Source organism: Ambystoma mexicanum, chromosome 4p (assembly GCF_040938575.1).
Source record: "Ambystoma mexicanum isolate Mex_15411 chromosome 4p, UKY_AmexF1_1, whole genome shotgun sequence".
NCBI classification, from domain to species: Eukaryota; Metazoa; Chordata; class Amphibia; order Caudata; family Ambystomatidae; genus Ambystoma; species Ambystoma mexicanum.
In genome coordinates, this window is record NC_090927.1 from 123,852,472 (window position 1) to 123,872,281 (window position 19,810).

General features: G+C 44.8%; 1 protein-coding gene across 9 annotated transcripts in view; it reads right to left on the reverse strand.

Annotated features, from left to right (window-relative positions):
* AGBL5 (AGBL carboxypeptidase 5) overlaps nt 1–19,810 on the reverse strand; it is a 1,732,162-nt gene that overhangs the window by 1,622,596 nt on the left and 89,756 nt on the right. For 8 of the 9 annotated variants that reach the window (XM_069605530.1, XM_069605525.1, XM_069605529.1 and 5 more), the window contains exon 2: nt 16,088–16,183. The exons of the other annotated variant lie outside the window; for it this stretch is intronic. The gene's annotated coding sequence lies outside the window, so the exon portion shown is untranslated. The remainder of the gene's footprint in view (nt 1–16,087; nt 16,184–19,810) is intronic. 9 annotated transcript variants of the gene reach the window in all.

Genomic DNA, 19,810 nt, shown 5'->3' on the forward strand with positions numbered 1-19,810 from the left:
CAGCTGCGTTCAGGTAACAAGAATGTCCCACTGCCCCAAAGCCCAGCCCCAGCAATCCCGCCCCCTCCTCCCAACCCCCCCCCAAATCATTGCGTGGTCACCTGGAGACATCTTAACTGTGTTAACCTTCATGCCATTGAATGGAAAAACAAAACCAAACAAAAAACTGCCCCCAGCAGTTGCTTCCAACAGGCAATGCTCAGGGGCTCCCGAGCCATCTGGGCCATTCCAGGCCATTCGACGCGGGTAATGTGCCGGCAACCGGCCTGCACAGGTTGCAGTGGGATGGGTCGTAGCCAGTAGCATGTGTGGTTCCTTGAGCTCCCGTCCGGTGTCGCTACCATTGGTAATACAGCGTTGGATGGTTTTAGTTGACCTGCATCGTGTGTCGATGTGATATTGCCCGGTATATCGTGTGGAGCTGGTTGTCTTTTTATCTCACGTCCACTTTTGTTGTGTTTTCTTCGTCGTCGGCTAGGTCGTTATTTTCCAGCCACATGTTTGCTGCAGCTGGGGTCTCCAGAAATATTGCCTTTCCTTTATAGAGCACTTTGAGGCGTGATGGGTAGAGTGTAACCTCGCCTTCACTGATACGAAAGCTTCTTGCGCGCTGCACTGTGGGGGTGTAGTCTGGATACAGGACAATCCTAGAGTCGTTTTTCCTAATCTCCCCGCCTTCCCTTGAGAATCTTAGTATTGTTTCTCTGTCACGAAAGTTTAAGATTTTCGCGATCATTGGGCGTGGGTATGATCCTGGTGGGGGCTGTTATTGTAGGTATCTGTGGACCCGCTCTACATAGAATCCCTGGGAGAGTTTTCCTACCCCGATTTCTTGTTACAACATAGTCTCTAAGAATTTAGTTGGGTTCGATCCTTCCATATCCTCCAGAATCCCTAGGATGCAAACCTTGTTGCCACGGGCACGTCCTTCCGCATCTTCGGACCTTGCCTCGAGTCGTGCCACCTTCATCGCCAGCTCTTGGACCCTTGCTTTCAAGCCTGAGGTGATCTCGACTGGGTCTTGAAGGCCAGCTTCTGCCGTAGTCACTCTTTCAGCCAGGTTGCGGGCATCTTGGCGCATTAGCTGCATGTCTGACTTGACCACCTCCATTTTAGTGTCAATAAATGTTCGAAGTGCTGCAATGGCCTGGAGCACTTGTGTATCTTTGGGATCTTCATCAGGGTTGGATGGTTCCCCATCTATAGTGGCCTTGTGTTGCGGTTGTTGTTTAGGCTTGACCGTTGAGAAGGAATCCATTGACGATTTTGGTTTGCTCTTGGAGGGGGACATCTTTATTTGGGTCTCCCGAGTTAGTGTAGTGGGGTGGGTGTGGGGGTTGCCGTTGCCCAGTTAGTGGTGGCGTGACCAGTGGTAGATAGACCCTCCCTGGAGAAGAGCTCGTATTTAGGCCTTCAAGTGGTCAGATGATTAGCTACTTGGGTTCAGGTTGGCCCACCTCAATGCACTCTGCCCGTATGGGCTCCCAGGGTGGAGCGAGTATGGCTCTGTCTGCGTTGTTCACTGTTCTGGCTTACACCATGGTTCTCACTGCTTCATGTTGCTGCGAATATGGCACAGATTGTTGCAGCGTTCAAAGAGGTTTACGGCCCCGGGGCAGCGGCTGGTATTGAATGGAGGGGAGGCCCCCCATCGACCACTGGTTAGGGCTGTGCTTTGCGTCCTCTCCTGAGTCAGTTGTGGCAGATGCTTAAGGGCTAGTGGTGGTAGCTGAGTTCGGTCGCCTTGGGCCAGGCCTCTACGCTCACCTGCCTCTGCGCTCACCGGTGATTGTTATGCCTTTTAGGTGCAGGGGCCCAGTGCTCCTTTGCGTGGCATGTGGCTGGGTGCTGATTTATCCTAGCTTAAGCAGAGTTTCAATTGCCATTCTGCATTATATTTTCTGTGTACCGCGGGGGTGGTGCCGTGTGGCAGTGCTCCATCTATCTGTGAGCGTATCATTAGGCTCCTCAGCGTGCTCCAGTGTGCATCCAGCCCTATGAGCAAGCCGTTCGTCCCCCCTCAGGGCAAATGTCCGTGGAGGTAGCTGGTCCAACCGTGGTCTGGAGCCCAAAGTGTTAGTATAGGTGGGCAGTCAAACGTAATCTCCCTTTTACTCACCGTTAGTCGCAGCTTGCAGTTCTCGGCCCTTAGATCGAGGCAACGCTCTCTTCCTCGGTGTTGCTCCAAGCGCCGTGGTGTGGCTGGCGCACTTTCTTTTGTCCTTCGTTCCTCGGCAGGTGCCGGGAAGTGGTCTCCCGCTGCTTCTCGTCTTCTTCTAGGACTCGCTCAGACCGCCCAGCGCGGCTACCCACGAGGTAGTTGCTGGGCTCTGTCTTTCCTGGTATCCAGTAGTCGAAGTGAGTGGGAGCGGTGCTCCTATACTTTTGAAAATTACCTTGTACAGCTCCTATACTTTTTTTATTTTAAAAAGAAACTGTTCCGGAATGGTTTTGTTTTAAAATAAGTGTAGGAAGATGTTGAAACCTTCACTTTCAGTGCACTGCACTTAACGTTCCCTTAAACAGCAGGTGCAAGTGTTTGGGGGGGGTTATTGTGCGTGGGAGGGCTTGTGGCAGTGGGGTTTGTGGGGAGCAGGGGCAGGCCAGCAGGAAACATAGTTCCACTACTTCCTTTCGTACACTTCGACCACTGCTGGTATCCCTGCATCGTCTTGTCTCCGGTGTCCGCTCCCCATATGCGGTGCAGTTCAACCGGTAGCCCCAGCGCCCTGCCCCAGTCTCACAGGGTCCGAAGTTTCGCTGTCGCTCGGGGTGCCTGCGTGTTATCTCCGCCACTGGCCTTGGAAGCAGCGGGTACCTCATTGGTTTGAGCAGCAAGGATATTTAATCCAGCAGTTCCCCCACACGTCTTAGCTGGACTCCGCTGTTCAGCTCAGCTGTCTCGCTGCCGTGCGTGGTTCTTAATTCACAGTTGCCATTTTGAGAGTCGCAGGGGCGCCTCTGTAGATGCCTCGTTCTCCCCTTTGCCAACTCCGATTTTATTCAGTGGCAAGACCGGGTGTAGGGGAAGGGTTCTTCCGTCTGTGGATGCGGGTTTTGTTGGTTAACTCAGCATTTGTACGCCGTAGCATGATTAGATGTAGGATCTCGGACGGGAGCTCTGTAGGTTTCCGTCCTCACAACATGCGTGCTGGCCACGCCCCCTTCATTTTCTTTATAGTTGTCAAGGTGATTTCGAAGTCCCATGTGGTCATCCATGGTGTGGAGTCTTGTTGTTCACTGGTTCCTGTCCGGTCCGTGGGATATCGTTTGTATAGTGCCTCATAGTGCCGTGTCCATGTACTTTCTGAGATCACCTGGATCCTTTTGTGTTGAATATCGCCTTGGGGATTAAGGAGATTCCATAAATCTCATTTTATTTGATTTCATGAGTTTTAAAATAGTTTCTGCATCATTTTGTAACAGCTGGGCTCTTGCATTTCTTGACCAGTTTCTGTATTTTAGCTTTGCTTGATCACAATTTTTCATTTACCTGCTTCTTTTTTTTTTAAATTTCTGCACGTTCCCTTTAGATCTTTTTTCCTTTTCCACCAGCAGGGGGTTGAATGAGTGAATGTGCCTTTTCTTGTCTATACCCTGTGTCTTCAAAGTTTGCAAGAACAGTCTTAGCATCCATTCATAATTAATTTTCTTTATGGCAGCCCAATGTGATCCAGTATAGGAGTTTATTAGATGGTTGATTTCACTGCCATTAATGCAGATTGTGGACACTGAGTTATTAGTTTCCATTAGGGTTAGACAAAGTGTTTGTCGGTCTATTTGAAGATTCCCATGTTATACTGATGATGATGATGGTCACTGATCTTGGAGCTAATATTTTCTGTCCTCAGTATTTTAGAACCAAGCAGCTGCAACGTAAAAATATAGTCAAGGATGGCTGCAGATGTCCCGGAAGTCCAGGTTGGTTGAGGCCCGCTCAATCGGCATTTTTATGAGCTTCAGGTTTCTCATATCAAGTTCATTGTTCCATATTTTCGCTCGTATTGATAGCTTGTTTTTTGGTAGGAGATTTCAATCATAAAGATGGAGGTTTAGGTCTCTGCATATTATTATTTCAATATTCTCATGTTTGTGAATTAGATTGTCAATCGCGCAGAAAACCGTGTCAATAAAGTCTTCCGTCTGTATCGCCACAGGATTCCAATGAAGATTGAGAAGTCCTACCTTTTGGGTATGGAATGTGGGTTGAGCGGCAGATGTTCTTGTGTCAAGGCGAGGGTATTCACAGATCGTCAATTGTACCCAGGGATTCAGTTTGATGGATTCAATTATGCATATATTTGCTTCAATTTTGATAAGTGTAAGGAGTCCTGACGAAGGTCTTCCTTTTTCTTGCTGTATTGCAGGGTTCATTACAATCAGGTACCCGTTGCATCCAGGCATAGATGCCAACCAGGTTTCTTGTAGGCAAACAGTTATATTTCCAGAGGTTATCCGTACATGTTTGAAAAAGATGTGCAAAGCCTCTGGTGTTCATGAGCAGATTGATAAGGTCTGATTTGGATATGTCGGAGATAGTTATGTTTGTTGATATCTAGTTGAATTCATGTAAGATCTTGTGCTTCCCAGGTCTCGCCAAAAGGGATTTTCCATCCGGTTCACCCGTGCGTAGTGTCTGGTTTCTTTTTTATGTAGACCAAGATAGCTGGCATTATCTCGTTTGTCAGTTGACTGGCGCAGCTCATGGCCGTTGTCCTTCCCATTAGTATTGGTAACTTGTTTTAGTTCAGTCGAAGTATAGGGTTTTTCCCCCCTTTGTTTGATGACACAAATGAGCACTTGAATCCAAGTTTTAGAAGTTGTGCTGTAACCTCTAGACTTCTTTGTAGGGTTTCTGTGGCAGTAAATTGCACCAGAACTTTGTCCATTATGTTGTCGTTGACGAACTCAACTAACTTGATGAGTCCAGTATTGATCCATTTTAGTGAAGGGATCGCTTGTAACAGACGCAGGATGTTTGTGCGATTTAATGTCACAGATGGTGTATTGCCTTCTATTTGTTCAATTTTAAGTTTCTTCTTTTCGAATTGTTCCAACGGATTTGTGAAATTAGAAAGTTGCAATTTGTATTGATATTTAGTGAGTGTATGGGATTACCTCATTGTTGTAACACTAGCATAGGATTGGTCTGAACGGTATGTAGAGTGACCTTCATTGTTTGATTCAGCCTCAACCGGAGCTGTAGTTTCTGAGGTCCCCATGTCAATGTCGGAAATATCTTCACATGTTAAGTCAAGATATACTGACTGGATATGGCCTTCTTCATAACTGTCAATGATGAGAGATTGGTCGATATTTGGTAAGCTCCGGTTGCTGTTCAGTTCCTGCTCCTCAATTGGGTAGGTCGACAGATTTAGTAGGAAGTCTTGCTGTAACTGTTCTTCCAAAGTGTTTTGTTTCTCCTTACCACCTGTGCAGTGATCTCTTTGATGCATTATCGGGCTGGAGGTTGAGGCAACGTTGACTTTGTTCTTAGGGTTTAAAGTTGATTTGGCCTTTCAAGGGTCTTGTTTTGTGGCTTTCGGAGTTGTAATTTTCCTTAAAAAGGCTCTTTATCCATTCAGTTTTCGTTTTTTGCTTGGAGTTATTTGCGGTCTGCATTGGTTGTGGCGTCTTTATATTGGTCTTGGTGTTGTCGAATATGCCAAAATTTCCTATTTCTTTGGAGATGTGTTCCTTTTGTTTTTCTTTGTTGCTTTGCCCAGAGGCCCAGGGTTGTATGTCCACTTCTTCATGACTATCCAGCGATGTCGCTGTGGCATCCGTAGACAAAGTGGGCGCAGTAAGGCCAGTATTGTCTTTTGTCAATTGGATTTTGGTTTTATTATTTGGATTGTGGTTTGCAAGTATTCCCACCATTCCGGCTGTCGGAGTGGCTTTTTCCTCATGGTCTTTCCTGGCGATCTCCAAAAAAAGTCTAGCTTGTCACTGAGCACTTGTTTCAGCTTCCTGATTTAGCCGGTAATGTATGGAGTTTATGAAGGCCTCGATATATATCTGTTTTGAATGAATAAGTGCAAGAAGTGTTGCTTGGTCCTTTTGTGCTTCCCAGTTAGTTTCTAGTAATTTCATGAAAGGTATCATTGCTTGGGAGGTAACGGCTAGGAGTAGATTTTGTAGGTCTATCATGGAGGTTGGAACCATTTTGTGGGGTGATGTTATGTTGACAGATGCATTTGGAGTCAGAGGACCAATCTTTAAATTGCGGTTTGCCACTCCGTGTCTCGTTGGAATGTAACGGAGGAGTTGGATAGATGTCTGTACAGGTCTCTATAGTAGGCAGTCGCGGGGTAGAGGTGCTCCTCGCCGACGGTCTGTTAATTTGGTTGGACAACAGTAAGACCTCATTCCTTTTGTCTTGATTGCTCATAAGATCTTCTACCTCTGTGACATCTTATGAGAGTCGACCATGACGTGTCTCCGTAGTGGGCCATTTAGACAGTTGGGCTTCGTCTTGCTTTTTAGCAAGAGCATAATTCTGAATTCGTACACGTTATCACACCAGAATGCCACAGCGCCAGAGACAAAACTGCACTCAACTCTGCGGACGGGTCAGGGTTATAAGCAATAGGCAGCAAAAGGGGAGTGCAGCACATCGTCATTCCAGGAAGCTAGGCAGACAAGACACTCTGCACCCGACTCCGCCATACATACCAATCTGGAAACTTGCAGACAGGGGCTCAGATGTTTGTGGGGCACATATGGGAGGACAAGGTCAGCAACAAAAAACCACAGGCCTAAAAATGTAAAATCAAAGAACCCAAAGATGAGTCAAGGGAAACCAAAGAGCTCCAGCTGATGCAATTAACATAGGGCAGCATGGAGGGTTCCTGGAGGCGTGTCAAGCTCTGGAAAGGTGGTTAATCAACCCACACCATCCACATAACCACAAAGGTTGTATGCCAACTCTCCTACTGTGGCTGCCTGGAAATTAAATTAACAGGCACCACTAGGCAAACAATGCAGGACAGCAGGAAAGGAGTAGTTAAGGGAGCTAGCAAAGTTCTTGGAAAACCATATGAACAGGTATCCTATCTAGTCACTGTCAGAGGTGCACTCACACACGCTCCTGAAGATACATGGAATTGCAGTCCTCAGACTGAGTCTTTCCCCTATGCAACATTTCTAATCGGAGTAGCTTGGTTAAATATATAAACTGCAGAAACTGCTTGGCTGGCAAAGAAACATAGGAAGCGAAAAGGGCTGTGGTGCTGCTTGGGAGTGGCAAGAGGTATCCATTCAAGTACAGTTATTCACTAGCAGAGAAACAAAACCTAGGAAACACAAACAAGCAGTGGTATTGATGGGTCGATGGCAAGATGTCTCTGTATCCCGCCAGAAGTTAGCAGACAAACAAGGAAGTGCACAAGAGATGAGTAGCACGAAGCATTAGTAGTACGGCATACAGTTGTGGTTCAGATGTTTTCAGTAAGGCTTTTTTTGAAGATTCTGCTGCTTCACAGAATCTTCTCAGTGAACAAGATTGAATTTCCTGAAAAGTGCTTTTACACCACAGAGAATTAAAATATATGAGAGAAAACACAATGTGCTTGGAGTTACGCTGGCCGTTAGGGTGTACATATCGTATTGAGTGTATATACAAATAAAAATGTAAACACTGTTAAAAAAAAAAAGAAAAAAAAAACCCGACCTCTTAGATCGCACCGAGCGGCCTTTCTAAATAAAACTGTCATGCCCCTGTCGCACACGAGTGCACGCAGGGGCTGACCGCCGTGGCCAGACGAGGGAGTCACAGGAGTGAGGTAAACATTAGTGAGTGCAAGTGTGTATATGAAGGGGAATGTTTGTGATGGGGAATAAAGATGGGGATGGGGAATAAAGAGGGTGGTGAGTGGGTAAAAGTGTTTGCGTGTGCGAGTGGTGGAAAATGAGGGAGCATGTTTTGGGCTGGGAATTGGTCAGTGGGGTTTTGGGGATGAAACCCCTCAAATTCATGGAAATCTAGTTGGTGCGGGAGACAGTGGGTGGGGGGGTACGATTGCCTTCTGGAGCGGTCGGGTTGGGAGTGTTATATTTCAGCATTTTGGAGAGTACACAATTGACCGAAATAAATTGGTCTTTTTTGTGTTCGGCCTTAAAAATGCAGAAATAATACTGTGATGCTGGCAATACCTTATGGAGGGACAGGGCCTCCTAGTCCTTGTCCTACCAATTCTCTGTATGTGTTTTCTCTGTTTTCTGCAACCGAGACCCAGCCTGACCCTCTGGCAGTGCAGCTCCTCAGGTTTTCCTTTTGGTGAAAACCACCATGGGACACCCTTGTACCCCATGTGTGTGTTTGTGTGCCCCTGCATATTGCCCACAGAGCAGGGTATGGACTGGTGGCAGCTACATGCTGACTTGGCAGTGGCTCAGAGTGCCCTCCATTTTTGGGACACCCAGGTCCCATCATAGGAATCAATGGATTCCTGATAGAAGGCAAGATGGCCACTGTGACCTCTTGGTTTGTATTGCCTTGTTTCCCAAAGTCCTGGGAAGCCCGGTTTCTGCTCCCTTCCTCCTGACTGACTGTTGGGTGGAAATACCATACATGGCTTTGGGGCTGCCGCCTGTCAGACTGATGGGAGCTTTAACAGGGCTGTGTGTTCAGGGTACACCCTAGGGGTGGGACCTGTTTGAATGGAGTCTGAAGTGAACTCACATTCTGTGTTTTGGGTGTCTGGGTGTGCAGTATGCGACAATTCCTGAGACAGCCCAGAAACTGGTATGAATGCAGCTTTGTGTGCTGAAAGGCTGGGTACTTACCCCAATCCACATTCTTTGTTATGGGTGTCTGGGTGGAGTGAATGGCCTGAATGCATGTGAACCGGATTGGTTTCCATTCACTCAGCCTCAGCCCAGCTGGAGGAGAGGTCTGCTGCTGCATTTTCTTCGTGTGATCCAAAAGCTGCTGTGTTCGTCCAACCACTGATCCAGAGAGGACCTGCAAAGGAGATCTCTCCCAGAGATAGCAGGAACCATCATGCAACCTGCTGCTCTACATCAGAAGTACCCTGGAAGCCAGTCCTGTGTGCCTGCTGTCCGGAGATGGGGTCTTCGCGAGTCTTGAAGAGGAGTGCCAGGACCTCCCGAGTCGAAGATGTGCATTGGTGTCACCGAGGGTACAGAGGAGCGCTTGTCACTGCTGTAAGCCCATTGCTGTCTAACACCCAGAAGAGGGGTACCCTAGCATAGTGCTGCTTGACACCCAGAGCTACGAAAGCCCCAAACTGCCAACGAATACTTCAAGGCATATCCTTGGCATCATCACTCACCACTTTTTCCACCAAAGAAGGTCCAGGGTTGCTGAGTGCAGAGGAAGGTCCGACAATGGGTTTCCCGCCACTAGAATCCAACAGACACGTTCCGAAGCTCCAGAGGTGCGTGCTGCAGCACCGAAGAACCAAAGGTCAGGAAACCACGATATTCCAAACACCAAAAGTGACCTGTGCACACGTCGCCACCAGACGTCCCCCGTTACTGTATCTGCCAAGCCTTTGAGGAACCCACCACAAGTTTCATCTTCCCAGGACTTTCACATTCTGAGAAATCGTCGACCAACGAATATCACAGCGAAGAGCAAAAATGCTGCACTTCAGAAAGACTTTGGATTGAAGATTCTTCTTGGACTCAGCACCTTCTTCTAAGGGGGTCCATCCTCAAAGGGAATCGTCGAGTGAAACCGAGAAAATCGCCTGCCAAGGCACGAAAGGTACTGTGATGAGGAAAAGCATCTTCTAGCCTCAGGAGTCGTCCAGGGGTCCCAGATTAGTCTTGGATCATGTTCTCCTGTGGCCTCTCGTACATTGGGGGTGGTAGAACCTTGTAAAAGAAAGTAGATGGTTATTGAAAATGTTTAGACTTGGCTGCAAAAGAATCTATGCGGTTACACCTCACTTAAGAATTCACATGCCTATTTTAAACGGTCTGCAGTTGGTGCATTTTTACTGCATTTAAGTATTGTGTTGTACCAGGGTGTATATATTTGCCATTCTTTGCATAGAACTGCCTGAGTACATACAAAGTGTTATTTATATGTGCATATATTACTGAACCTTATTTTATTAAAAAAAGAAGCTGTTTTATAACCCAACAGCGTGTGGACATTCCTGAGTGGGGCTCGGGGGACTAACTGTACTTAAGAACCTGCCTGCATCACCTCCTGAGTGGTTAAATCTTGGTTACTCGTCCATTCTACCATATAGAGAACCTTGGCTGGGGTGCACTATGCCTTTGTCCCAACCATATAGAGGACAGAAGTACAGATACCCCCCTCCAGTCTTTACACTCACATAGAAGCCTACATACACAAACATACCCAATATGTACAAATGTGATAATGGTGACTTCTGTAGGGGTTCCCAGAGCCCCATCGCTGTGCTCCGATAGCTTTTACTGGAAGCGCAATGGAGCAGAGCTGTAGGGAGATGGCAGTGGGAAACTTACATGTTCATTGAACCGCAGGCATATTAGGTTTTTGAACGGTTGCGAAAATGCCACGTCACCTCTGAACTTTCTCATTACTTGCACTCAATTCTTGAAAAGGAGCCAGAGATGTTACAGTTCTTTCCTGGGTGTTCAGGATCAGCAATTTAGCACCATGCAGTTAGGCAAGAAGAATAAAGACTGGGCAGAGCAAAGTGACCGCATAGCAGCATAGTTAGTTTTCCTTCATACAGAAAAGAGAACTCAACTTTTTTCCACAACTATCTGCAATGGTTCAAATATATGACCACTCCTTTCCATAATATTTATACAGTTCTGACTAAGTTAACTCACTTAAAAACAAATGGTGTTGTCGTGTTAACAAATCAATTGTTGCCATTTTCTCCTAATCCATCACAAGTATCACTTAAAATACCTCACTAGTTTTCTTAAACATAAACCAATATAATTCTAGATTGTTTGATGCCCTTCTCGCATTACGTCAAATCATAGCCATTCCTTCCATTTGTAGGAGCTTTTGCGCTTCCAGCCAAGTTCTAAAACTTCGTGCAATCCTGAAACAACATAGAACAAATGAGGAAAAATGATCCAACAATTTGGACTCTAACCAAGTAACTAAGACTTTTTATGTACAATTACTAACAACTGTTAACATATCTTATTTCCGTGAGGCAATGCAAAATAAGTTCGCCATTTACAGATCTTTATATTTTCCAGACCATTCAACCTATATGAACGTTTCTCCATTACCAAGATGAAAACATACGGTTCTCTTCTGTTCACAATTTCAAATGATCAAGTTTAACGGCAGTGAAACAGAATTTCAAAGTACAACTGGTTTTAGGAGCTTCAATTACAGATGGTATTGTTAGAGGGAGATTACTCATTTCGATCTAGTACTATACTAATTGAGTCATATGGACCACAATGGACTGAGACAGGTCAGTAAACAAGGGTATGGTACCCCCTTTTCCATGTACTTCCAAAATGTTTGAAATATTTAATTCACATCTTAAACGCCAATATTAAGTATTCACTGTAAAAACAAATGAGTAATACTATTTTTGGCCTTTTTTCCTTTAATACATTTCCATATTTTGGTTAATCTGATCTGGGTTGTCTTCATATCTTTAATTTTGTCGGTGTAAATAAATTGCACATAGCGTTGCAGATAAAACGTTACAATGATTGTGGCCCTTAAGAAGCACGTACTCCAAGTATAGATGGCAAACCACCTTTTTAATGTCGCCGTGTTCTTGCCATTTTTGGTAATTTTAAAAGTCATTTAAAAGTCATTTTAAAGTTGCTTTGAGATTCATTGGTGCTATCCTCATTTGACTCGAATTGCAACCAAACCATATAGCAAACTTAGCATATAGTAAATTGCATGTAACCTCCTTGTGTGCTTTGCTGACATAGTGTGAGAAAGTGTATTTTACTTAATGCGCAGTTTGACTGCAATTTCGATTACTTTCCTACTCGTGCTGTCTGGGCAGTGAAACTACACTTCCCAGCAGCCTTGTAGTTTGTGACTGCTTCATTAGCTCAAACCCGGCGCGAACGCGCCGGCGCGAATCGGGGCAAGCCGGTCTGTGCCGGTCTGGCCGGACGTGTTGGCGTTGGCAGAGTCAGGTTTGGCCTCCCTTCATTTTCTGTCCGATAGAATATCCCTCTGGCTTTTAGAGCACTTTGGAGTTTCGTGTTTATGTATGTAAGGTCAGACTACGCAATGGCAGCATTAAAAGTAGCAAGCGAAGTTGGGCTTCATGAATGCAATAGAGCAACAAGTAAGGAGGTGGGGGAATTACTGACACTGATTTACCACGAGAGTGTGTGGAGTAGTTTGCTGAACTCAAGATTGGTTTACTTAACACACGCTCCTTACCTAAACATGCCTCTAATATTAAATAGATGATTATCTCCAATAATTTCGACATTTTCTGTATAACCGAAACCTGGCTTAAGGACCCAGTGGGGCCTACTTGCGAACAGGCTATCCCGAACGACTACACTATTTATTTTGAAAACAGAGTGCAGGGTAGAGGAGGTGGGGTGGCAATCATTGCCAAAAACAGTCTCAAACTTTTCAAAGTGACATTAGGACTCAGTGGGTGCGAAACATTGCATCTTAAACTAGTGTTTTCACCCAACAACTGCTTAAACCTAATAGCAATTTACAGACCACCTGCGTTGGTTTCAGAGTTCTCGTCGGAACTCTGCTCTTACTTAAACACCCTGAGTACTGCTAATGCATCCACAGTTGTTACGGGCGATGTGAATTTTTGGCGAGGCAATAAGAAGGATAAGGGTGCCATTGCCTTGGAAAAAGCTCTGAATAACTTGGATTTTACCATTCTTAACAAGGAACCTACTACTCCGCAGGGCAACCAGTTAGACTGGTTGTGCGGTCACAACATATCATTACTAAACTGCAGAACATCCCCTTGCATTTGGAGTGATCACCACATGATATCTGCTAACTTAAAACTACCACACTATGTATATATACCAAACCCCCACATCAAAGTAGCCAAGAGAGATTTTAAAAATTTGAATGTGCTACTCCTTAAAGCCTGCACGGATAAAATAGCGGGTTCTTTTCAGGATCAGGATTCCTGCATTATCCTCCTGGATAAATATAATAAGCATCTCACTGAATTAGTGGAGGCAGAAGCTCCGCTTACCTCGAAATTAATTAGGAAAAATAACAACAGCCAAAAATGGTTTACTCCAGAGCTTCATTCTTTGAAGAGGGAAAAACGGACCTTAGAAAGGAAATGGATTTCAGACAAAGCCGCGGAGAGCAAAATTATCTGGAAAAAAAAGGACAAGGAATATAGAGATAAGATTAAATCAGCAAAGGCAGACTTTTTCAATTGTGAAATTGAGCTTGCAGAAAACAAGACAAGCAAGCTTTTTGATATTCTGAAGTATATTGAAAAGCCTGACTCTCTCACCCCTCCATTTACGCCATCTGAGGAGGATTGTAATATGGTTTTAAATGCCTTCCAAGCAAAAACAGAAAAAGCAAGACAGAATATTATCAAAGCTAGATCCTCTGCTAATCTAGACACCTGCCATTTAGTAACAGATAATTCTGCCAGAGAGCAGTCTTTTAAATTTAGCTCCATCTCAGAGTCAGAGATGTTAGAGGTACTGAATAACATGAAGCCAACCACTTGTGCAGAAAATATCCTGCCTCCAAACATCATTCTACAACATAAAGACATCTTCGCTCCTATTCTACAGAGAATAGTGAACTCATCTTTTCAAGAGGGCATAGTGCCTAGAGATCTTAAGAAAGTTACTATTACCCCTCTAGTTAAAAAAGCAGGTCTGGATCCCAAAGACCCTGGGAATCTCCGTCCAATAACTAATTCGAACTTTGTTCTTAAGTTATTGGACAAGGTAGCTACAAAACAACTGCAGCAGTTTGTTGAGAATGAGGAGATCCTGCATCAACAACAATCTGGATTTAGAGCATCCCATAGTACGGAAACTGCCATGCTGGACCTGCAGAACCAGATGCTCAGCTTAATGGATAAAAGCAAGTTGGGAGTACTTATGCTTTTGGATCTAAGTGCCGCATTCGATCTGGTGGATCATCGCCTTCTTATCAAGGCGCTTAGAGAGAATGTGGGTTGCTCGGAAGGAGCCATTGATTGGCTCTTGTCTTTCCTCTCGGATCGCCAAGCAAGAGTACATTGGGGCAGTAGTTTTTCCGGTCCGTATGACATCTTATTCGGAGTCCCACAAGGGGCCAGTCTGTCCCCCATGTTGTTTAACATATACATGCGCACATTGTGCAGTCTACTGGTGAATGCGGGGGTGTCGTTTACTAATTACGCAGACGACACCCAACTCATTCTGGAACTGGGTGGCAGCCACTATGATTCAGACAGTGAAATAATAGCCAGGGTTTATAAGATAATCGACGATTGGATGCAGACAAACTGGATGTGTATGAACGACTCTAAAACCGAGCTGATGCTGTTTGGATCAAGTCATCAGCTAGCGAACTTGGGGGCTGAGTATAAATCGTTTAAAATCAAGAATGCCACTATCCAGGTGGTCCAGAAAGTGAAGACCCTGGGAATAATGGTCAACTCACAGGTGGATTCTCATGCCCAGACTAGCTACCTACAAAAAAATACGGCATATTACTTAAGGCTCATGAAAACCATTAGGCCGTTTCTTAATGAGGGTAATATGGCCACCGTAGCCAGGGCCATTATACTATCAAGGCTTGACTATGGCAATGTCCTGTTATTAGGGGCCTCCTCCAAGAATGTTTCTAGTTGTCAGGTGCTTCAGAACAACGCGGTTAGGCTGGTAAAAAATCTGAAGAAAAGAGATCATGTTACTGCAGAGAGAATAGCCTTGCATTGGCTCAGAGTGGCGGAGCGTATTAAATTCAAAGCTCTCTGCCTGGTGCATAAATGCCTGTACGGCTCTGCTCCCGAGTATATAAAAAAGGGCTTAGTGCTTCATACCCCCAGTAGGAATCTTCGTTCAAAGGGTAAATGTCTGTTGATCGTCCCCAAGTTTAAATTGAAATCTGGGCTGGGCAGTTCCTTTTTGGTGCAGGCCCCCAGCTTGTGGAACAGTGTTCCAGAAACACTCAGAACCGTTACCAACCTTACTGTTTTTAGGAAAGGGTTGAAGACTCATCTTTTCAGATGATGAACTGGGATACGGGGGATTATGACCACCTCATGGCTTAGCGCAGACGTTCCTATTGTATTGTTTTGTTTTTCGTTGTTTGCCTAAGCGCCCTGATGCCCACAGGCTATCGGCGCTATACAAAAAAATAAATACATACATACATACAAACCTACCTAACTGCGAAACACGTGTTGGCCTCAATTTATGCTTGTTACGAAATGTAATCAGGAAATTAAATTGTTCCTATAGGAAAGATATTACAATGATTTATGTTCATCCATTACAAAACGACAAGATTTTATTTCCAATAGAAGTCTTTTAGAACAAAACTCTTCTGTATGGGGAACTTTAAGATAGATCCAGATCGTATTTCCTGGATTCCTAAGCAAAAACACAGATAAATGACCACTTTTGACCCAAGGTCGTAGAATGCCAATTCTGCAGCTTTAAAGTAGCTTTGAAGTGTAATTGCATGATAAGCAAATGTTGTAAAGCTCATTTGCTTGGCACTACAATTTACCTTCATGAACTTGCATGGGTAAAATTAAGATAACAAATAGTGCTAAAACCACAAAATGACATCACCATGCAACATGAAGGAGTCTTCACCCAATCCTTAACAAATAATCACAGACTTAAAAGGTGATCTTTCCTTCCACCCAAAAGGCATGGCAAAGCAAAAATCCTTCACTTTGATCCCTTGTTGCTAAGGTGTATCAATGATGTGCCATTTATTGTGCAGGATTACCAACAAACAACTCTAACCTGGTTACAAACTGAAGCACCTACTTAGTGACCAAGGTGGAAGTTATCTTTTGAAGGATGTAGGCAAAGAAACTCATCACTCAAGAATATTAGTAGACCAGAATACTGCTAGATTAACAACCTGAAAAAAGCATCACAAATAATAAACATAGGTCCAAAATGACACCCCTCACTCAACCCCAATACATACCTAATCGGGTTCACCCATATTTGCTACATTTAATTGCAGTTCAGATAGAAATCTCGTTCTTTACATAAAGATCCATTGTACGTTAAAGAGGTTTGCCTAGAACAAGAAAACGAAATTAAATGAAATAATACATCAGTAATTCAATAAAAAAACAAGATAATTCAAATGGAAAATGCATTTTAACCAATGACTTCATTTTTGACGGATCCATTTGCAGGCTAAAAAGAGGAACTGTTCTGGTGGGGAAATATGATACTCTCGATTGTCCTGTTAATATGGAATGATAATAGAGAAGGTCTTTAATCCTTCAAAGAAATTACAAAGGTTAACACATAATATTAAATTTAGCATGCATTTATATTCTCAGATGAATTACATACTGAATAAAAACTCTTTGCAAATATGTGCAAATCAGTAAATTAAAGGCAAGAGTGAGAAACCCAACAATCACAGAATCCTGAGCTGAATGCCAAAACCGAACATCAATTGAGTTTAACTAAGAATATACCACATGGCAAGTTACTTGCGGCTAAAAGCAACTGCACCTTCCAAAGCAACCAAATAGCTGAACGAAATGGACTGGATCAGGCTTTCAGAAAAGAAAGTCAACATGAGAGTTATTGCGGAAACAACATCCAAAGTAAAAGGATTGGATAGAAAGGACTGACAATATTAATCATTAATTTCATCAGAGAACGTGTGTCAAAACAAGAATGGTTTTGGAACCTGATCAGCTAAGACAAATTTGAGTTTACTGAAATACCTGCAAATCACTTCTAAACTGGTGATGTAAGTTGGCTGTTGCACTTTATAAAACAATAGCCAGAAGGAGGTCTTGGACCAGAGGACATGTTTGAATGTAGTTTAAATTAAAGAAATGACTCACTAGCGCTACTACTAAAAAGGGAGTTCCCTTCTTAAAGCTAAACTAAGGTGATCATATGTAGTCAAAATAAAATAAGTCTTCGATCCAAACCTATTCACTAAACTAGTCTCAACACTTATAGAAATTGTAAAGAAAGGTCGAGTGCCCCGCACTCTTGGTTCTGCCTAACAGTATCTATGGCGGTCCCCGGAATCCCTCCTGGGTCGGAATCCAATAGTTAGAAGTAAACAAAAGATCAACTAAAGAAAATAGTTATTGTCAATCTATCAAAAGTTCCTCAAAATTCCCCAAAGTTAAAAAAAAAAGTCTCAAGTTCCTGAAAAAACAAATGCCCAGACATCTTTAGGTAGAGCAGTATTTCCCTGATCCCTTTCCACCAACTTGGTCGATCTCTCCACACTTTGACCAACTTTCGGGTGCCTCCATGCTCCAGCGATATCTGCTTTTCACTCTGCTTATTGTGTCCCTGTGGCTGCTCTGGAGTCCCATGATCCAACAGCTCACTTGACTCCTCTGCTACTTTTAGTTTTCTTGGGTCCCAGTGACCCTTGTCAAAGTTTATGGTGATCAGTTTTCTCAGGATCTTGTAACGTTTCGTTTTCTTTCTTCTATCAGGTCCCTGTGACCGTTCAATGTGGCTAGGGTAGTCCTTCCCTCTTCCCCACTGACTCTTCTCTTCACTTACCCTCCTTCCAACTTGGGCAACCAGCATACCCTGCTGTGGTGCGATGTTTGCTCCAGTAAGGGTCCCTCTCTCAAGCAACGGCAGCATTCTCCATGGTTTGTCGCTCATCCGCTCTGGATTCTAGGTGTCTTGGCATTCCACTTGTATCGGCTCTCCCGCTCTCCTTCTCGCTGGCACTCAGTCTGAGAGCGGAAGACTCAGTCATCCCGCGTCCCTGGACTCAGCATCTGTTTGCAGGCTCTGGGCCCACCACGTTCCATATGTGGTAGCGCCTCCAGGTCTGGTTCGCTCTGCGCAGCCTCCAACGCTCCTGCTTTCCCAAACCCCTAGTGGCTCCTCTTTACGAAGAAGGAACAGAGTCTTTAGATTCGTCATATCCCCTTCATGTTAACTGAGAGGGCCCCCCTTTCAGGAGTAAGGGGAAAACAGCTAAGGAATCCTACATTCCCTTGTTCTTTTCCTTTCCGATATTCCACTGAAAATAAGAAGGTTGCAGATCCAAAAACCACCTCATAAACCAGGCATAAGAATCTTTCCTGAGACTCATCCATGTTAGGGGCGAATGGTCAATCACTAATCGGAACTTTCTGCCCAATAAATAGAAGCAAGGATTGACAACTGCCCACATCATAGCTAGGGCTTCCATCTCGACAGTGGCATTTGCCTGTTCCCTAGGAAACAATTTCCTGCTGGTATTCAGGATGGTATGTTCCAGTCCTTCATGTTCCTGGGAAGCACTGGCCCCCCAAGCACACAAGTCCATTTGCAGTATACATTCCCAGTTGAAGTCGGGCATCTTTAGCACTGGTTTCTGACAAAGTGCTTGTTTCAGGCCTTCAAAACTTCTCTGGATCTGCCTTTCCCCAAATAAGTAAAATAATTCCCACCCTACTGAATAGGTCAAACCCTTTTGATTGCGAGATGACCCAACTAGGAAGTTTGGTGTTCGAGCGTAGGCCCAAAACCAACATGGGACCATCCTTGTATCGGCTGATACCGATCCCACTACTGTCACCATATGTAGCAAGCCAGAAGGAGGATTCGGACTGGAGGGCATGTTTGCATGAAGATTTGTTTAAACTAAAAGAAAATGCCTTACTGACCCTACTACTAAAAGGGAGTTCCCTTTGTAAAAGAACTAAACAAAGGTCCTCATCTATAGTCAAAATAAAAATAGGGCTGGTTCAGTGGATACTTTTGGACCGAGGACAACAAACGTAAAAGAAATAAGTTGAGTGCCCTGCACTTTTGGTACTTTCCAGTAATCCCTCCTGGATCTGAATCCAATGGTTAGAAGTAAATGAATGTTTCACTCAAAGAAAATAGTTCTCATCAGCCTATCAAAAGTTCCTCAAAATTGGTGGAGAGATATTTTTCTCCTAATCCCTTTCCACAAACTTCCACACTCTGCCCCATTTCCCCCATTCCATCCCTGGACTTAGCATCTGTTTGCGAGCTCCAGCCCAAACACATTCTGTATGTGGACACGCTTCAGATCCAGATCACTCTGCATGGCCTCTGTCTCTCCGGCCTTGTGGGCTTCTCCGTTTGGCGTTGGACGTCTCTCTGGTTTCTGCCTCCTTTCTGCACTGCAGCCAGCTCTGCTCGTCTGTGTGGCTCCTCCCCTTTGCCCATGTTCTCAGGTTGGATGCTCGCCTAGGTGTTGAGTTTCGCTTCCTCCATTCAAGGCTTGTTGGCCCAGTATTCAAAAGGGTGCATTGTTCACCACAGGTGGACCTCCTTTAGATTTCCCACGACGCCTTCTACCCCACAAGCCACATTCCTGGCAAGTCCTACCTTGTCTGCCGAGTCGGCTCCTCTATTCCGTTCACCACCGGCTCACCAGAATGTTGCTATGTCCCAAGGATCACTCGCCGGAGCGGCAGCTCTCCACTCAGGGTCTCTCTCCCTTGGGGGGGTTTTCGACGGTGTGCTCACTCACCAGGATCCCCAGTGCCTTTCGGGCTTGTGCCTAGACCTTTTTTTGCCAGACATGCTTTTAACGTTATGCTTTACACAAGTGGAAGAGCGCCTCGTCCCATACCAGTAATGCGACCCAGTTCCTTTTTTCCCAGGTTTGTCAGCAACAGTCTTCCACCGCCTCCGCCTAGACTGCCATCCTGCCCCAGTCACAGGGTGCAGTTCCCCCTCA